We start from the raw sequence: 22,369 nt of genomic DNA, 5'->3' as shown, positions 1-22,369 counted from the left end.
ACATTCACTCTAATGGATTACGTCGTGACTGAAAGGCTTACAAGATATTAAACAAGCACTATATGACATGTTGCAGCAAGACTTTTCGCGAAAACACTTTACATTTCCAAGCTTTTCATATTCTGTTCCTGAATTAAAAAATAATTGGCTTTGGTTCACGCTACAGGCATAATCCATTCCGATTACTAGTGTTTCACTGTGCTCTTATATATTCTGTTATTATTGAGGCATTGATTTCATTGTTTGCCTTGTGTCGTGTTGAATTGGAGTGGCAAAATCAAAACACGGGAATATGACCAATAAACATAAGGTATGGCGTGGATCTTACAAGAGGAATTATCTTAGCTTTCCAATAGTCAACTTTCCCGATATGTCGAGCAATATTCCAGCAGTTCTAACTTCTTCTGGTATCTTCACTTTACACCATTTGAGGTAATAATGTGCTCTTTCCCCAAATATTTCAAAGAATGTAATACAATTCTTGCTCAAACGTTCTTTGATTTTCTAAATTTGTCACATCAGTGAAAAATATTACGATGCAAATCTCTAGATTAACTTGTGACGTATTTTCCCGTGTTTGTTGCAGTGAAAGGTGAGTAGCCTTTGCGTGTGTTTATAACGGGGACCACCGGTTGGGGAGGATACGCTAACCTTCACACGAACACCTTGTATCAACACTATTTGATAGTCATTGATAAACACGTGCTCATGGTATAATCGAAATCGTACAATGGTAAATTATGCATGTGAAAATTCCTTTTCGATTCTCATGGTCCATGTTAAATCATGAATTATTTTGTTTTATTATAAACACTAATCAGGAAGCATTTGGGTTGCAAAATCTTGGGATTTAAAAAAATCTCCTATTCCAGTAATTTGACAGGACAGATTTTCGCCCTTGTATATGTCTCTGTAGCTGGCTGGTAGCTAATCGGATGACAGCTGACCCGTTACCCACTAATTGACGGACGATGGACCTGCCAGTTTTAACACGGATGGGTTGTATTATGATCACAGGTATCGACGGGTGGACGGTCCCTCTCATAGCGCCCCTGGTGTCGATTAACGAGTCACAGGCATGGTCACTGCGCGTCTGAGCAGATCACGTTCCGATTTAACAAAAGAGTTTCAATCGTCCAGATAACAGTCCGGGTAGAGGAGAGTGTTGTATGTTGCCACCGAACGCATGTGTCGTCAAAGAAACACCGACAGTCTCCAACGAACTGACGAAACCTTCCTTTCACCTGTTTTGAATGACAGTGTTAAGAGTACAGGTGTAAATGGCAGTTTCTAAACTCGAACTTGAATATAGTTTACTTGTTGTCTTTAGTGTGCAGCTGTGAACGGCAGTGACTGATCGGTCCCGAGGCGAAATATTAGCACCAAAGCACTCATTGCTAATCTATCAGGATGAATAATTCAACACTAGGATTTGTCGTCCTCCGCTGGTACAGAAAGGACAGCTGAAAGTAGGTTGCACACAAACCCCATATATTAAACAATCCAGCTATGGCCAACGAAGGAGGATTTAATTATCGTCATTAAAAGTAAAAGTTGTGCATAATTGTATGCGTTTTAGTACAATGACGCTTCTTCCATGATATGATGGTTTCAGCATTATTATAACACAGGTTGAAAATAAATCAATCTAGAGTTTCCGTCCGATTCAGGCCCTCGGCATTTAGATTTTCTCAAAGATTCTTTTTATGATAAAAACATTCTTTTAAAACAAAAATGACAATTTTGACACAAAAGCAAAAAAATGTATGAGAAACTTAAGAATACAACTGGAAGCAATGTTACCGACGAGACTGGCTCGGCTTCGAGGTAAAGTATGGTTTTTCGATACTGAACCTTGTTTCATAAAGGATTTATAGTCGGCATCGTACAATGGGGTCTGCTTTTAGCCGAGATTTTATATAATTATGGTTAGATTTTGTCGTTTTTATTTAGCTGACAGTGACTACAGGGTTCTGAAGCCTCCTAGCTGGACAAGCAGCAACAGTAATGCGGGGTCTAAATCCCTGCCTCAGTAAGGGATCTAATGTAATGTCCCATCTTCATGGTATAGATCTTAGTGTCATCAAAACCTATTTACCATCATGTTGGAGTGAGTGGATTGGTTAGTGTTTACTCTGCTTTTAGTAATATTCCAACAATATCACGGCAGGCGACACCAAAAATGGGCTTCATACATGCCAAAACTTAACAGAAGCAACAACTCATCATGCATGCAAAACGGGAATATTAATGTTCAGCCTTACAGAGCGACTTCGTGAGCGAAGGTCGAAGCCTATGCAAATTTGCCCCCAGAAAGTTTCTAGGGCTGTCTAAGTCCAAGACACCGTATATCTAAACAATCTTACCTCTAGGACTGTCGTAAGTTTATGTTAAAGTACAGGAGATACAATAGTCGTAGCACTAAGATCGCTCTGTGATAAAAGCAATATCACTGACTTGACCGACAAAATATCACAAACTAATGTCACAGGAATATTTATGATGTGGACAGACATTCTGTTTCAAAGCATTCAATCACATTTAAGTAAACTTTGCCATAAAAATGAGATTGATGGATATTATTATCTTTTCGATTATAACTTCATGGTTTTTGTGTTCTGTCTAGAAATGCAAATATCAATTCATAAGTTATTCCTCCCTCTTTAAGTCCATCAAAATCACAGATCCTATTAAGGATATGGCGACCTTCCTTCTGTTATTAAACAACTTGAGACAGGGAGATTTGACTTAATTTGTTAAAGGTCTCATGCCCCCCATTCCAATACTTCTAACTCCGATATGCAAGAACGTCTTCATTTTTAAGATAATTTAAGATAATAGCCACTTTGTTCTGTTGTGCTTTCTCCACTCTAAGGGTTCTAGATTAGACCATTTGGTAGATTCTTGTCAGTATTTCATTAGCCATATAAGTATGCGTTGTACTTGTAATACAGAGAATGTGCATTGCACGTACAATGTGTAGGCGTTGTGCTTCTAATATGAAGTATGCATTGTACTTGTCATATGACGTATGCATTGCGCTTGTAATATGAAGTTGTACTTGTAATACAGAGAATGTGCATTGCACTTACAATGTGCATGTGTTATGCTTCTAATATGAAGTATGCATTGTTTTTTGTAATATGACGTATGCATTGCGCTTGTAATATGAAGTATGCATTTCGCTTGTAATAAGGAGTATGCATGTACTTGTAATATAGAGTATGTATTGTTGTTGTGATATAAAGCATGCATTGTGCTTGTAATATGAAGTATGCATTGTGCTTGTAATACAGAATGTGTATTTCACTTTTAGTCGTACTTGCGTCGTACTTGCGTCGTACTTGTAAATAATGGTGACCATGTTGTTCAAGTGCAAACAGATCCAAAATCTACAACTGGAGAAAGGAGTGAGTGAGTCAGTTTTTAATGCAGCTTTGAACAGTATTCCAGTTATATCACCATGTGTCAGCTTAATGTGGGTGGAACGCTAGAAGTGATGCAGGTCTCAGACCTTTACTACTTTGGTGAAATCAACAAACACGTTGCTGACAAAACCTAAAATATATTCTGAGCAAACCAGTATTGGAACCTACAATCATAGCTTTCTGACGTGCCGATGGAACGCAACTCTGAATTGCGGCGCCTTCGACAAGTGGGCCACCCGTGCCCCGACAATTTCAGGAACAACAACGAAACTGAAACTTGTTTTGCAAAACCTCTGCCAAGCAACGTTAACATGTTCTGCAACATTCAAGTCGGAATTGCAACATTGTACACGTGTGATGACATGACATTTGAGAGGTTATTAAAATGATCATAGCCTCACATAAAACGACTTGACCTAAATACATTAAAAAGATTTATTTTTCAACATAAACCCCTTCCACATTGAAACACTTTTGCCAACGATGTTTTGGAAATTTTATTCCAGTTTCGCAGAAATCCTCCTGGCTGTCCAAAACGTTCACCACAGCTGCTATAACGTCATCGGATTCTGTATGGAGCTTTCGTCCTGATTGGGAATAGATGGAAGTCTGACGGAGCCAGAGCAGGAGAATCAGTAGGTGCTGAATAAGCTCAAAGTCACTTTCGTGGATTATAGTTAAAAGCACACCTTTTCTCAGCTCCCAATGTAACGTATTCTTAATTTCATCCTATAATTGCCTGAAACGTGCAGCATAATATGCTCCGTTTATTGTCTGGCCTTTTGGACGATTTCCCCCATGATTACAGTTTTTTCAGCATCCTACAGCATGGACGTCATAGCCTTAAAGTTTCTAGGTGATGGGACGTTCTTTACCTTTTTCGGTGATGGTAATGTCACGAATTACTTCCGCGTTTTTATTGCTGTTTGTAATTGTCACATAGTTCAGAAAAAAACTTCCTGGATCAGCTAGATTATCACACGGTGTGCATGGTCCGTTTTGTATCAGATGTCAGAAGCTATGGAACCCAACGAGCTGATACTTTCGTCCTTGCCGTGGTCTCTGCTGTGAAAAGCCTACTACACTAGCAATATGACAATCAGTCAATTTCCGGTCGATCATCACCATATCATTGATTTTCTGGATCCTTATCTGGTGTTGCTAACGTGGCACGTCTTCAAGGCGATCCGTGCCACGCTTAAACTCTGCTGCCTTTACGGTGGCATAGTAAGGGGCATTCTTCCCTAGTGTTGTACTCATATCTTCATTGATAGCTTTCGGTGTTAAGTTCATGGTCAATGCACGTTCCTCAAGCTTGTCCATTTTCCAAAGATCACAGACCAATGTTTATTTTATATTCTCAAGTGACTCAAGTTTTTTTGTGGCTATACCTCATGTCGTGTACATCTTTAAAATATTTACTGTTACGCAATTCTTTCTATGCGAGGGTCAGAAGTTATCAGTCATCCCTCGTATGTCCACATATTGCAAATATTCGAAACACATCCAATGAGGTTTGTATATGGTGCCGGTATTGCTTCACGTTGTGTGTGTCCTTCCGTTGTTACGTTTGCAGTGCGACCAAAGTTGTTCGATCCTACCGATGTTCTTATAAACATACAAACAGAACCATTGTAAAAACCATGGTTCGCCTTCACTCATTGTTGATATTATTGAATAACCAAGCTTTAGTGAGGAGGATGAGTGACCGGATTTACGCCGCTTGTGGTAATTTAGCAATTGAGACACCAAATATGTTGTGTTTGTTTGCTGTTTAACGCCGCACTCAGCAATATTCAAGCTATATGACGGAGGTCTGTAGACAATGGAGTGATTGACATCATGAGCATCGCTCCATGCATTTGGGATACGATGACATGTATCAACCAAGTCAACGAGCCTGACCACCCGATTCCGTTAGTCGCCTCTTACGACAAGCATAGTTACCTATTACGGCAAGTATTGGTTGCTGAAGACCTATTCTACCCCATTTGTTTAAATCATATATACAAGACTATATGCTTTCAATTATGAAAATATATAAGTGAGTGAGTATCGTTTTACGTCGCTTTTAGCAATATTCCAGCAATATCTAGGCGGGGAACACCAGAAATGGGCTTCACACGTTGTACCCATGTCGGGAATTGAACCCGGGTCTTTGGCGTGACGAGCGAACGCTTTAACCACTAGGCTAACCGACCGCCCCTGCAAATATATTAAAATTTAGAGTTATAATATACATGTAGGTCGAGCGTATGTAACGTATGTATGTATAAGCTGTTACCTAGTCTCAGATACTTTAAAAATGCAAATACTTAAGTGTGAATGTCAGTAAACAAGTCTGTCGACTTTCCTTTGCGTGGGCAATGTCGATAAATGAAGAGTGTGGGGCCCTGGGTGACCCCTGATCATGTCTTGTTGTATTCAGCGTCTCAGATTCAACGTGATAAATAGCCAGTAGACTTTAGACGCACATTGTAGAATTAACACAATGTGCTTACACAAAAACTAGGCTTTGGTGACAAGACAGGGCAAGGGTTAGCATCCTGCCGTCTAGCTACTTGGCATCTGACAATGTAACCCTCTCCCCTGAGAGTTAGAGAATATATCCTCATTGTATTTCACTGACCTTCTTTGTATTCCGGTAGAATAAAATTGTGGCAGCATATTGGCTGTCTAATGTTCAGCTTAGTGTATCATGAATTCAACTAGTAAGACACACTAAAGTAACAAATTATACATAAAACAATGTTTTAAATGTGCAGATCGGTTAATAACCTGTCAAGGTAGTAATATTATTTGTTTGCATATTTATATATTATCAATGACTGTTTCAAAACAATAATATAATTTTCTACCGACAACTTAATATTTGCATAATGAGACATATATAAAATATTTTACATGAATGTTCAGAAATTCAAATATAGGATCAGTATTTTCAAATGAACCATGCAATAGCGAATTTATTGAAGGAGGCAGTTTTGTTTACTTATTAAGGAATGTTTCATAATATTTCATCATTACAGCAACATTACTGCAGACAAAAAAGTAATGGTTCATATCATCTTCTGTTTTCACAAACATCACAATATGGTGTTTCACTTATGTTGAGCTTAAAAAGCCATTTTTTTACATGGAACAATGTTATGTATAATATTAAACTGCAATGACTTCAGTTTATTAGCGTAGTGGAAGACCTATAATAAAAGCATATGTCTTGCCCATCTGTGATTGTCATACAATCTTGTGGACAGCTTTTGTCATTCTAAAACTTAATGCAGGGATCTAAATATGAAACGGATGAGATGCCTTCATTAGTTTGTTTTATTTCTTGCTCGGGTGGGAAAGTCAGTTGAAGGGATTGTAATTAGACCATTAATGCGCAATCTCTGGTTATCCATATACTTGAAACTGAAGTTCAACTTCAGAAATTCCGCTTTTCAAATTTTGCCAATCAAAGCAGAACTTCCGATGCATATGCATAAAGAAAAAGATCAGGAAGGGGAGCACTGTTGGTGCCCATAGAGATGCCTACATCTTGCCTTCATGACTTTATCCCCAAATTTCATATAGATGTTATCAATGAGGAAGTCCAGCATTTCACATGTTTTCTCAGTAAATTTCAGATCACAATTGCATTCATTTTTGACAAAACGGCCTCAACCTTTGAACATAGATGCGTACCTATGTCTATGGACATCTCGCATAGTGACAAATGCCCCTTGTGTCAAGGACTGAAGTTTCTTTCTCGTTTGTAGTTCTTTGTTCTCTTTTGAGATTGCATAACGTCTAGCAAATCATTTTGAGAACAAACATGTCTTTAATTCGATTTGTCTCATATACTTTCTGTGAATATAAATAAATGCGGCAAAACCCTTTCCAAAAGCAGAGTCGATTGTACGATTCCGACTACATCATTAGAATGTGTTTATGAATAGTGATGATCCATGAGTTTCGCGAAACGATGAGCGTATTCTATCTCACCGGTGGCAAGCTATGCCTTTCTGACTGAATTTTTTTTTTTTTAAGTTTTATGGTAGACATGTGGAGGACATTTCAAAATTTGGCGCATCAGGGATAAAATGATGTCCGCTGCAATTCCCTATTTTGACATAAACCATATGTTCCCGGGGTTATATTTAGGGGAACAATTGACTTGCCTTTGCATGTGTTTCGGACGGGAGCCACTAGTTGGGCAGGATACGCTCACCTTTTTGCAAACACCTGGTATCGTCACTATTTGATAGTGATTCCTGTACACATGCTCAAGATATAATCGAAACCGTAGAATGGACTGAACGTTTAGTGGAGAATCATTATGATTATGTCAAGGGTTTTGTCGCATTTACATATATGATATTGTTATTTTAATAAGCAGTGTATTCAATATTCAACTTCATTAAAGATTCTCTCAATATACTGATTACTTTTATTCAGATATAATCCGTTTGATAGGATAAGAAACTTTGAGGTTTGACTTTCGTTTTGATTCTAATATACATTAAACTTGTATCTTCAAAGATACACCATTGTCTCCTTAACCTTAGTAATATCTGATACCCGGGCGACGCGGAATGAGATAACATTCCCTTGACATGGACACGAGGACAAAGTATACGTCGTATGTCTGGGAGATGTCACCAGATCAGCCTTAAAAAGTGATAAACTTCCCAGATGGTTTCAGGTGAATAGATTAACATTTCAACACTCCAATAATGCAGAGGACATTGCGGAACAATATTACTCAGAACATTAGGTACGTTTGGATATACTTTTGTCCATTATCCGCACCCTATACTCTATTCAAATCAAACATTAAGTTTGTTTCCAAAGCCAAATCTAAAAGTCTAATTGGCATAGTTCGATTATGGTTTACAAAATGATCATTAATCACTTAGTGCCATTTATAAAGATTATTCCCAGTGGAATCTTTTCGACGGATTCGAGACTAAATATTCTCTATCGTTGACGTTTTGAATTCAAGTAAAGAAGATGACATAATATCACTGGCATGTGCCTTCAAACAAATATTTTTCAACTCCACAATTATCTGACTCCTTGTGGAGGCATTGTGACTATCATCAAGTAATTTGTGAGACATTTAAGTGATTGCCACTGAAATTAGTTACACTTCACTCCCTCTGTACCAAGCTTCATCTTTGATTTTCAGAACAAAGACCAAATTCAAGCATTATAGACTGGCCGTCTGTCGTTTGTTCTTTGTGATCTGTTAAAAATCGTAAAACATTATTTATTTCTTAAACCAAGTACAAAGGCTTTCTCTCAAACGAGAATTTTTAAATTGCATTGTTAATTGAAACATAACAATAACAATTGTTATGCCCATAAGCCTGCTTCTCGTTTCTGACAGTTATGTCAATTTAAGTAAAAACATTGTTCCTTACATAAACCAGGACGAATCTGGGTGCCTTCAAGTCAGACTTTTGAATTTGCAAACACATCGTTTGCTAAAACACGCATCTTCCTAGCAACGGCGTTTTCATTTTGTCATGCATTTTGGCGATCGACAAGTACTCGAACCTTTATGTACGAAATGCCGATGACGTATGCTACTTAATCTAAGACCCCTGAAGATCCGGGTTTGAATTGGTCTTCAGCAACCCACGCCGTTAGAGGCGACTAACGGGATCGGAAGGTCAGGCTTGCTGACTTTGTTGATGCATGTCGCCGTATTCCGATTGCGAAGCTCGATGCTTACCATATCAATCTTTGGATTGTCTGCTCCAGACTCGATTACAGACCGCAGTCATATAGATGGAATATTAATGAGTGCGGCGCTATCCAGCAAAGATTTTCATCTGTTAACTGAATTTAAATAATGTAAGTTCAAATAACGTAATTATGTGATGTGTACTTTAAGGTTATGATTGTGTTTGGAGACTGTACTGGTGCCTTGATGTTGTATTCAATAATAACCTTTTCCGTTCTCTTACTTCTTGCACTTTAAGCAATATGGGTGAAATTGGTGGCTGACGAAAAGCTTTTCACATATAATTGTGATTCTTCACAACACATGTTGCCATCAAATAAACACGTACTTCATAAACATGAATGCTTGACAGCTGAACCTAGTTTTCTTGCTTGGCTGGAACATAAATGTAAAATCATATTGAAATTATTAATGGTTAATATGGGCTCCAGTCATGTTAAAGTAATACCATGGCATGGAAAGGTAGAGTCGTGACTATTGTTACCATGCTTTCTGGTATATATATTGCCTTGATAATCGTATGCACTATTTCAGTAATCGCTTGTACACTTGGGAACACGTTATATCCGAATGGTATCATCTCTCATCTACTCAGCTAGATGATTAGACTTGATTTGTAAAAGGTCACAGATTTAACATTCTCATATACTCGGTATTATGGTTCTTTCAGCATTGGCTGACGGTAAGTCCGTCCATATTGCTTATTATTTTCTTTACTTGAAACAGGGCGAATCTGGCATTCGTTGACAAAGAAATTAAGATAATAGGATTTTATGACACATATGAGTCAATCATTGTATCTCCGGGAACGGCCTCGTGTTTTGTTCTTTATAATGATTAATGCAAATGAAAAGAATGATAAAACGTGTTGCTACATGCGTATACAAACCTTGTGTTGTAGTACAATTTCTGAAATACTAGTATTTTATGTTGATGAATTGGTAGTATATGATTATAGGTGCTAGTGAGTAAGGAGTGTGGAGACTCCATGTCAAATTCATGTCGAGATCATTATATGGAGTAGTATCGCGCATCATGTTGACAAGCAACGTTGTATATTTAGTTAATTGCTTTGAAGGTTTACCTTAACATTTCTGGGATGGGTTAACCAGGACGTTGTTGGTTAAGCCTTGGGTTAGAATCTTAGCTGTAAGCACAATGTGTATTTCCATTAAATTCAGAAATTGTAAATGTTCTTTAGTTAACTGGGACGTGTAGATGTAAATCTTGTAAGATGGAGCAGATTGTATATTGCTTATATTGCTCGACATGAAGGGGAAATTCACGATGAGAAAATCGACCTCTCTCAGACAGTCAGAGGTTGCCATCATTTGAAATGTTTATGCATAGATCCAGATAGCACGATGAATATGGTTTCCCAGTTGTTTCAGATACGCATTGATATTGATGCATGTACTATCGCCTATGATACCGGTATCAAATACATCACCATCCAATAATATGTGCATATAAGTCTGCATGTTTATACTTGTACATGTACAAAATTGTATATATATATATATAATATGATTGTATGTATATGGGCCTAAATGATGATGATGATGAATAAGTAGTTGTTTGTTTCATTTTTAACCACCATCAAACATGGAGGTATATTTACTTTTGCTAAGCAGTTTATATACACTTTGAGGTTGCAAATTGCAGATTAGCGACCCCAGCAACATCCCAAGTGTTTGACTATAAGTTTGAACAGAAAACACGACAGAAATGGCCGTAAAGAGTCACTGAAGTCTATGGACAATAGAGAACTTGATGTTGAGTGTATGCAGCGACCGACCTTGCTCAAAAATGATTATTGGTGTTTCCCAAATTCAACTCGGCAAACTACTACAACATCAGGCTTAGCCAATGCCTCTTCACCGATTACCTTCGCTAACAAAGTTCGCGTTTGATTTAGCCATGGTAGAATGGAGATACACATAGAGAAAAAGTGTTTTCAATGTAGAGCTAAGTTACCTGTAGAACAGTGTGTTCAATGTAGAGCTAAGCTACCTGTAGAACAGTGTGTTCAATGTAGAGCTAAGTTACCTGTAGAACAGTGTGTTCAATGTAGAGCTATGTTACCTGTAGAACTGTGTGTTCAATGTTGAGCTATGTTTCCTGTAGAGATGTGTGTTTAATGTAGAGCTATGTTTCCTGTGGAACTTTGTGTTCAATGTAGAGCTAAGCTACCTGAAGAACTGTGTGTTCAATGTAGAGCTATGTAACCTGTAGAACAGTGTGTTCAATGTAGAGCTAAGTTACCTGTAGAACAGTGTGTTCAATGTAGAGCTAAGTTACCTGTAGAACAGTGTGTTCAATGTTGAGCTATGTTACCTGTAGAGATGTGTGTTTAATGTAGAGCTATGTTACCTGTAGAACTGTGTGTTCAATGTAGAGCTATGCTACCTGTAGAGCTGTGTGTCCAATGTAGAGCTATGTTACCTGTAGAACTCTGTGTTCAATGTAGAGCTATGTTACCTGTCGAACTGTTTTCAATGTTGAGCTATGTTTCCTGCAGAACTGTGTTTTAAATGTAGAGTAATGCTACCTGTAGAACTGTGTTTTCAATATTGAGCTTTGTTACCTGTAGAACTGTGTTTTGAATGTAGAGCTATGTTACCCGTAGAACCGGGTTTTTTCAATGTGGGGCTATGCTACCTGTAGAATTGATGGCGCGTTCGGTCACTAAAGATAATAATTCATACAATTTGCATAAATAAATGATTCAATGCAAATTCAAAAATAATAATGATTAACTGGCAATATGATGAAAATCATGTCCCGATTGGCTAAATGACATGTTTCCCTGAAAGCCGAAATACCACTGCTTAGACACCCTATTTGAGCTTCGGGAATGTTCTTCAATCGACTATCATTCGCTGATAATACAGCAGAAATCCGATAAGGTCCAGACCTACTATTTATATACCTTGATTACTTACTTAATATATCATACTCAAATACGGCAAGTGTTACAGACGGAATCATGCTTAGTTGAACAAATAACCCTACAAATCACTTTGCATGATGACATATGGTTTTATCTTTTAAATTCTTCAAAAAAAACCGACTAGATTTATGATTTCCGCCGAAGTTAAATTTGTATTTATTACACAAGTTCGATTCTCGAGTTATGCTGTTAAATTTCCTTTTTGTCGAATGATGAAACATGACTGGGTCCTCTTTCCGGGTGGTGCTGTACAGAAGGAAATTGAGTAAGGGTTAGGCATCTCCTGTGTTCCTTATAAAACTTCAGTGAGGCAATGACATGTGAATGGCGTGCAGAGAAGCATCAAGAACAACACACTTACAAACAGGAAACGCTACCCTGTCTGGCGATCGGCATAAAAGGCATTAAAGGGGCTAAAACAAGGACTGGTCGGCTCGGAGTCAGTATACTCTGTCTGAGTGGGGTATTCATGTTTAACTGCGTATCTCAGTGTGCTAGCACTATAAATCGGCATCAGTCCGGACTAGTACAAGCAGCCACACACACAAACACATATACACGTGCATGCACGTCGCTATATATATAAGTGTAATAATCTTGGACGCGACGTTAAACCCCATTTCACCTCACCTCACCTCATATTTTTGTTACAATGTTTCAATATTATTATCTTTTCATTCTGTTCTTTCTCTTTGATTAAGATAATTTGAGATATTATTTACATTATTAAAACGAACACTGCTCCAGTCCAGATGTGGTCACAGTATGTAATATTGATGTTTACAATTATATGTGTTATTATACACACTCCTGTACACATTTCTTGTTGAATGTCTTCAACGGAATATACCTCCCTCACAGATACCTCCCTCACACGACACATACACTAATAAAGGAAGTTGACAGAAAATGATATCAAACATGTTTCCCTTTTCGCGAACACCTGGTGACATCAGTGATTATCAGTGATCCATTCATATAATGTCCACTGCTGCTTTGCCTTTTACGCCCGGACCCGTGAAGATTCCGGGGTAGAATAGGTCTTCAGCAACCCATGCTTGCCGTAAAAGGTGACTATGCTTGTCGTAAAAGGCGACTAACGGGATCGGGTGGTCAGGCTCGCTGACTTGGCTGATACATGTCATCTATCCCAATTGCGTGGATCGATGCGCATGATATCAATCACTGGATTGTCTGGTCTAGACTCGATTATTTACAGACCGCCGTCATATAGCTGGAATATTGCTGAGTTTGGCGTTAAACAACAAACCAACCAACCAACCTTTTACGCCCGATGGAATCTGTTTCGGCAGATAATCGAGACTGGTTATTGTCTAGCGTAGACGGTCTATATTTCCATTTACATAGTTAACCATTCGGGGGTAAGGGTACAGGCTCAGTGATAATTGTTTTACTGGCATTTCATGTATCAAGAATATGAAACATATTAGTTTAAGATATATCACAAAGGTCTGTCAATAAGAAGTCTGATTTGTTTGTTGTTTAAACTTTCACTCAATATTCCTGCTCACATAGATTTTCAGCTTTGTGTGGGCAGCTTGTACATACTCGAGTACAGACCAGACAAAGCAGTTATTTCTATAATGAGAAACGTATCACGCCGTTAGGGTAGGATGGCCCTCTATCAACCAACTTGTCGAATCTGGGGGCACGGTTGGCCCAGTCGTCTAAGGCGCCGCGATTCGCTGTGCAGAATTGCGTCCCTTGGGCACGCCAGAAACCTATGATTGTGGGTTCGAATCCCGGTTCGCCCAAATTATGTTTCTAGGTTTGTCAGCACCATACCCGTCCTCGTTGGTTTCACCGAAGTGGTAAACGTCTGAGACCTGCATCAGTTCGGGCTTTCCTCCCACATTAAGCTGACACGCCGTGATATAACTGGAATAATGTTAAAAGCGGCGTTAAACCCAACTCACTCACTCACACTCACTTGTCGAATCTGACCACCAGATCCATTGAGCCATCTCATATTACAAGTATAGGATACAGGGGACCTTTTATAACCCGAAATCCCAACCGCGGTGATCGAGCCCGACTAGGAAAAATCGGGGAGTGAAAGCACGAGTGAGTGAATATGGTTTTTCGCCGCTTTTAGCAATATGCCAAGGTTGTCACGGCAGGGGACACCAGAATCGGCTTCACACATTGTACACATGTGGGAAATCGAACACGGCGTGACGAACGAACACTTCAACCACAAGTCTACACCAACTTCCTTTGAAAGCATGAACAAGACCAACGCCGTCGACAGAATCTGCCAAGTCACAAATCAAAAACACTTCTTTCGACAAGCATCGTGCACCAGGGTCCTGGGTTCAGCTACAGAATCACTTCGGGCTTACCTCCCACATGACGTTGATACGCCTTGGTATAGCTGAAATAATGCCCAAAGCGGCGTCCAATCAAACGCACTCACTCACTCAGCTCCGGGATCCCTCACACGGAATTACATCCAACAATTTTTTATTAGGGTTCTCCAATTGTCTATCTTTTTTTACTCGTCATCCACAATTATATGTACAATATAACTTGGAAGTCAATAAAACTTGATCAAAACTGACCCCATTGCAGATACATTGACACCCTGTTAATCCGATGTCGTGCCCAATGAAATCGTACGGATTAACGAATGTCCGGATTAACGTATATTATTGGGAAGCAGTATTGTCGCAGAAACTATAAAATGACGTGACCATGAGTAATCGCCCAGGAGGCGGGGTGTCCGGTTTAACGGGGTGTGGATTAACGAGGTTTCACTGTTTATAAAAGGATGCAATCGTTACATAATTCACAACCTGACAACCATTGTATTGCTAGACAACTGCATGCACATGCGATCATTCTTACTGAAGCAAGATTCCTATATAAAGACGGTACTGTACTCACGAAAGAACGGCTCTTTGATGGCTAACATTGCTGACAGGTCTTTTACGAATATTCTCTTGGTAGTTTTGTGATAAGCAGAACTCCTGCCTCTGAAGGAATTAATTGTCTTACAAATCGTAGCATGGCCCGAAGAACTTCATGTTTATATTTGAATTTACAATGCGATGTGTGTTATTCTCGTCTGAGAGAAAGCTTTGTAACATCTTGGTTTGTCTTTGACGGCAATACGTTCAAAACATTCCTCTTTCATACACATTGCTTTTGTCTGGCAATCCTGATTCAGGAACCTTCGGACGAACACAAAGGTACAGTAAGCATCAGACCAACAACGGAAGTTTGGACACCATGGCATCTTTTTTATGTTTCATTTGGTCCCCATCAACCTATGCTGGACGTGAGAGGCGACTATATATTGTCCACATGATGCGCGATGCCACTTTACAGGACCTTTACAGGATAGTTGTTGCACCATCTTATTTACTGGCACTCACTGAGTCGGGTGATTAGGCTCGGGACTTGGATGACAGCGTGTCAGACTACCCTGACGGCATGGACCTTTATCAATCTCATGGTTGTCTGGTCAAAAATCGGTTGTTTACAGGTGGCTGTGATTTTGTATTTTTATATGAAGATTTGATATGTTTCAGCTTCAGCTATATATCTTGATTAAGGCTATGAGGCTAAATACTTTTTTTAAATCATCATTCAACCATGTATTTTTGGTGGCTGACAATTTCTTTTATTTCAAACACTCGGTAGCAGAATCGGTTTTTCAAACAATGTCTGGCACAAAATATTTGAAATGATCAGTCACTTAGTTCCCAATGTTATAAGGCAATTATTGAATTCTTGCCTTGCCTATAGTTGACGTGGGGGCACGGGTGGCCCAGTTGTCTAAAGCACCGCGATTCGCTGTGCAGAGGTGCGTCCCTTTGGCACGCCAGAAACCTATAATTGTGGGTTCGAATCCCGGTTCGCCCAAATTATGTTTCTAGGTTTGTCAGTACCATACCCGTCCTCGTTGGTTTCACCGAAGTGGTAAACGTCTGCGACCTGCATCATTTCGGTGAAACCTCCCACATTAAGCTGACACGCCGTGATATAACTGGAATAATGTTAAAAGCGGCGTTAAACCCATCTCACTCACTCACTCACTCAAGTTGACGTTTCACAACCAAAGGACAGATATTCACAAATGCAACGTAATACACCGCTAAATAATTATAAACTCAAATTTAATTTTTTGCCACTGACACAATATCATTGTATAATATTGAAAAGGAATCCAGAGAGTCCAGAGAGTCCCGCATAAAGGGTTTTTGTCTCCTGCAAATTTTATTATTATTAAAACTATATATATAATTTGAATGATTGATAGAGGACCTATTACATATCCCTCGGGTGATAAGAAGCATAAACACAAAATAACCCGTAAAGAAAGTTGTTTTGATCTTCAAAGACGAAAGTTAAAAGTGTTACTGCCTTTGATTGTGTATAAAAGACACTATGTTAATACTCTCAAATGGATCAATTTTCTACTTGTTTTCACTAATGGCTTCCTCATATTAGAAACGATCCCCGTTTGCTAAATAAGCCAGATGATTCGAATGTTTTCATAGAAGATCCTCAAATGACTTTATCTTCACCACGACAGCCTTATATCGTGCATACCCTTTTTGAGAACACCTGGTGTCATAACTGATTTTATCTGTGATCCATTCAAATAATTTTCACCACTATTTTGCCTGTTACGCCAAACGGAATCTGTTTCACGCGGATAATCGAGACTGGTTATTCTCTGGCGTTGACGTTTTATATAGTGATTCATTATTAATTAATTCCTGAATTCATTAAAAATTCATGAATTCGTCCTCATTTTAGTTTTGACAATATTTATGACATAACATATATGTATATTCTGTCTGAAAAGTGCCATTTGATATCTTGAAATGTATCTGTTTTAATCTGAGCTTTTCACGTCATTCATGACATGGAAATGTGCAGTCAAGTCTTCGACGGATGTGCAGGATTGTCAGGGGGAGGTGGGGGGGCGGAAATCCTTCAATACTCCAAGGAGTCAAGCTTCTGAACACGGTCGCTCATCCAACTGCTGTCCGCGACCAGCGTTGCTTTACTTCACCTTATCCGAACCACGTGCCGGCGACAAGACCTCTAGTAACTTGGTAGTGAGTGGGTTGTTTTAAACCACCTTGAACGGTATCACAGTTATATCACAGAGCGTGAAATTTGGGAGGAAAGCCCGATTTATGCAGGCCTACGACGTTAGCCCCTTTGCTGAAACCCATCAACACGGATATGGCTTTAACAAACCAAGAAACATATTTATCAGGCATATGTGGGATTAGAACCCACGATCATAGGTTTCTAGCACAGCGAATGGCCACGCCCCTGAAAGTGAAATATCAGTTTGAAATTGTTTGTGATAGTTGTAATTACTTTTTATTCATTCATTTTGTTGTGAGTGGGGGGTGCTACCGGTAGAGCGGGACATGCCTACGCTTTTCGTTTCAACGCTTTTCCTTTTGCGCCTAATGGAATCTATTTCGTTGGAAAATAGAAGCTGCTTATTCTCTGGCGTTTTATATTGTAGTTATGTAAAAAGAATTATGTTACTCGTATTTTCAAATTATCTGAGTTTTTGTTTCAAGCGTTTTCTTGTCGATCATAGAGAGTATTAAGCTAATTTTTATGTCTCAATTTGAACCAGACACAATCATGAAGTCATATTTGAAACTTAAAGTTAGTCATGCATTGTCTGGTATTTGGCAAGTATTCTCTTCAGAGTATTTCTTTGATAAGCTTTGACCTTCTGTCTTTTATTCTCCTGTTACTTTTACGTGATAGAATCACTACGGACTGATCACAACTGAGAATGGTGTCTTTATATCTCCTATGTTATCTAAGATAATTTTTATTCATTTCACATTTGGCAGTTATACACTCAGAATTATAAAAACCTGACTTCGTATTTTTTATCACATGTATCAAATCTCTTCCTACAACTTGCAGTATGCGGAATATGAGAAACCTTTAACCAGTTCTTTTTTAAAGTCATCATTCCTGTACTTAAGAGACACAATAAGAGTTTGGAAGGAATGTTGATTTTAAGTTTTCGTCAAATATATCCCAAAAATATTCCAAACTGCACAAGTATTTAAATTATTCGCATTTTGGGGGAGAATTTTCACCAAGTGCTTCTTTTTCTGTGAATATGTCATAGTAACATGGGCATATAATGGTACAATAATCAAATAGAGAGGCAATGACATTGTCAACAACACCGCATCCTTGCGCTGATATGACCTTAGTTCACCTTGTTTGTCTGCCCTAATCTCTCGTGTTGTAGCATACGGTCACCAAATGACCTCAGTATGCACACAACCGGAAACATGCTGAATTTAGCAAATACTAGTCCCGAGTTTGTTGTCGGTTTTGATATATGGCCGTTGCATGTCGACAGAAAGCAGTGTCAATGATACATCGTCCTCAGATTTGTATAAAAGGGTACGCTTGCAATTGTTTGAATTGTACTTTTTATATCCTTATTGCTGACGGATTAATCAATATGTTCCGTCTTATTTCAGCTTCCCGAGGCAAAAGAGTAAACTGACTTTAAAAGTCCAGTTTCAATCTTTGCCGAACTAGGCTGGTATTATGGAGTCACATTTTGGCTGGTCTAACGAGTGTATGCATTGTCCAATCAAAAGCGCGCAACGAAATCGAAATCCGGTTCGTAAACTGTCGCGCAGATTTCGGTCGATAGCAGGCTTTGCAAAGCATGTGCAACGCCAACTCGTTGTCAACAGACATTTTCAAAACCTTTTTATGTTTTCAATCAAGGTGCTCCCGTGATTTGATGCACTTCGCGATGTAAGACACATTTCATCACAATTTAGCCGCCATTTTGTTGCAAGTGATGCAAGTGATGGAATCTGATTGGTCCATAGGAGAGGCTAAGAAGGGACATAACTCGTAATAACCACTGGTGGTGCTACGATCGAGCCCAGGAATTCCAGCCTAGTTCGGCAAGGGTGGAAACTGGACTTTTAAAGTCAGTTAACTCTCTTGCCTCGGGAAGATGTCTTATTTGCAAGCCAGAATGAAGCTGACGGGAAGTCCAGTATGAAACCGCCTAATACACTTCAATAAAGGTACCGATAGTATGACAAAAAGAGGGTATGGTGGTTGGTGTGCTGAAAAGGCCGAATAATGCTCGTAAACACAGTTGTACGATGTTTGCACAAGTCTCCAAGGCTAATGAGTATTAGTTCAAATCATAATTTCCAGACAATATAAATAATAAAAACAATGTGTTCCTATAAAAGACTGGCCTCTTGTACCGTTCGCTTATCTGGACTTGCCTATTAGAAGGATAGAATTACTATACATCCGTTGACTTATCAATCAGTACAGACTTGCCGGATAGCTAGAGAAACGCCTTGATCAAATAAATTATCAAATGCTTTGAACATTGCGACAGTGAATGTACGATGTTTGAACCAGTGAAACTATTGACTGGCGACAAGACTCCGAACCCTGACCCATTCGACACCAAGGTTTCGTTCCGGAAGTGAAGTCTCGCTCTTTCTTATCACTAACCTAGAGTTGAATGGCTCTCGCTGATGGGTGTAATTTGATTGGATGGCTAGTTTTAGCGACATGAAATTTGAACTGGGCTTAAAACCATTGATTGTAACGATATTGTCACAACAGAATGAACATGTAATACCCAGGATATCAAGGATGAAGTCATCGCGGCACGATAAAACGCGATTAACTCATCACCAAACCTGATTCCATCCATTTCTCTTCAGAAGCGGTTGGGTAGCCCAGTGGTAAAGTGTTTGCTTGTCACGCCAAAGACCCAGGTTCGATTCCCCACATGGCTACAATGTGTGAAGCCCATGTCTGAAGTCCCCCTCCGTGATTTTGCTTGAATATGGCTAAAAGCGGTGTAAAACCATTCTCACCTACTCACCATCCTCTTCAGTCAGCAGTCGACAATTATAGATGACTGGGGACCAATTATCACCCAGAATCCTCGTGGGTGCGACATCCTGGACATGTCATTTATCAAATTACTTATATTAACAGTTAATGTCCGGGTATTGATGTTCCAGGTGTTATTTTCACTCGTAGTGTATACGTATAGCTTAGTTGCTGATAGGTATGTACTCCATCCCTGAAGATGCAATAAAATACTCTCATGACAGCGGAATATATTTATGGCACCTAACACCTATCAACACTTACTATTGAGATCTCCCATGAGAGTTTATAGTTTCTGAAATAAAACCGCTAGGTTGTTGTTTGTATCCTTGCTGCATAACAAGATGTATTCAAGATTCCTCTGGTACCATTTATTGCGTTCATCAACATGCCCACGCGGATACCATGACAACACTGGACGTAGTAATGATGCATAAGAACACCACTGTTTTTAGTCAGAAACAAGGTATGGGCTTGTAACACGTGATACTTGCATTAATCGTCCTCGCACGTCAGTTTCCTTTGATACACAACAAGGTAGACCTATCAATAGCTTGACTTATGTCATATTGCACGCACTTCCCCTGCATATACCCCTTATAAAATACTCCGTTGTCACGTCAACATCAACAATACGCATCTTCTTGTGGCTGTACTTAGTATTTGATGCTTGGCTACAGCAGCAGCCGAGATAACTTCTACCGTCAACGCCAGAGAATAATAAGTCTACCGTCTCCATTATATGCCGAAACAGAATCCAAGTGGCGTACATTGCAAAATGGTGATGATTGGTTGGTTGGTTGGTTGGTTTGTTGTTTAACGCCGCACTCAGCAATATTCCAGCTATATGACGGCGGTCTGTAAATAATCGAGTCTGGACCAGAAAATCCAGTGATTAATATCATGAGCATCGATCCACGCAATTGGGATCGATGACATGCATCAACCAAGTCAGCGAGCCTGACCACCCGATCCAGTAAGTCGCCTCTTACGACAAGCACAGTCGCCTTTTATGGCAAGCATGGGTTGCTGAACACCTATTCTACCCCGAATGTTCACGGGTCTAAATGATGACACTTATATGGATGGATCAGTAAACATCGCGAAAAGGGTAGACATGGTCTCCTCTACAGGTAGCACCCGCCACCCATTACAATTTTCATAAAAAGATAAGTGTTTGTTGACTAACGCTGCACCCCTCAATAATCCTACCACTCAACTGCGGCTTGTAAACAATCGGGTATGGACTTGACAATCCAGTGATCACATACACGCTTATTTTGTTATGGTGGATTTCACCAAAGTGTTAAACACCCTGCATCACTGCGGGGTTTCCTCCCACATCACGCTGACACGCTGTGATATAACAAAAACCAAACTAAAGTCATTCACTGTAGTTAAATGTCCTGCAAGGAAACTAATCAGTGAACATCAGCGTCCACATGAAATCTAAATATTTCATAAAAAGACGTCAAACAAAAATATCAAATGCAAAATGCACATCCTAATGATATCGACTCTCCAAGAATATGCTTTGAAGGTAACAGAGTTGACGGGACAAAAACCGATGCTTCTAATATCAATGAGACGACTGCTTTGAAAAGTCTCTTTGCTGGGATACTGATAATGTGCATAATTGGTTTTGTAAAGGATTCCCTTTTCAAACTGTTAAACGAGTAATCATCACTGTCATGTGCTGCTCTGTCACATCTTCTTTCTTTCCTACGAAGTAATTAAGCTTGCAAAACACATACTATGGGTGTGTTTTTATGACATTAAGTAGTCAGAGCCACAAACCGACTTATCATCCAGTGACCTTTCTATTCCTTCATAGTAGTTCTATTTCTTGACATAGTCGGGAGCTACATACTTGACCTACTGGTGCATATTTCGGAACAGGCCAATAGTTAATCTATTAGGTTTTTAACTGTCAGGAAAATTGCATCTTCTTTATACAAGCATTCGTTTGAAGCAGTCGCGTTACCTTTGAAACAGATCCACATTAGATTATAACTAGTTTCCATGACATTACCTGCAAATGGATTTTCGGACTGAATTTGCATATGTTGAGTTGTAAGTGCTATTAAGTGGAGGAACATGCTTTGAAGAGGTGCATCGAGCCATGAAGAGCCAGTGAATGTCAAGCATGATAATTATCTAATCGTCTTCATGAAAAATTGTTTGGTAGTTATCTGTTGATATTGAACTTCTATGCAGATTGAGATACATGCTTTCATTGGTGTTTTCACAGTATCTGGAAGATAATCAATGCATGGTTTGTATGTGGCATAAATCCTGTGAGAGTAAGAGCCCATCTGGTGTTTACATTTACATCCA

This window comes from Haliotis rufescens, unplaced genomic scaffold, assembly GCF_023055435.1.
Source record: "Haliotis rufescens isolate VD_foot unplaced genomic scaffold, xgHalRufe1.0.p SCAF_17, whole genome shotgun sequence".
In the NCBI taxonomy this organism is placed as follows: Eukaryota; Metazoa; Mollusca; class Gastropoda; order Lepetellida; family Haliotidae; genus Haliotis; species Haliotis rufescens.
This window is presented reverse-complemented; position numbering follows the sequence as displayed.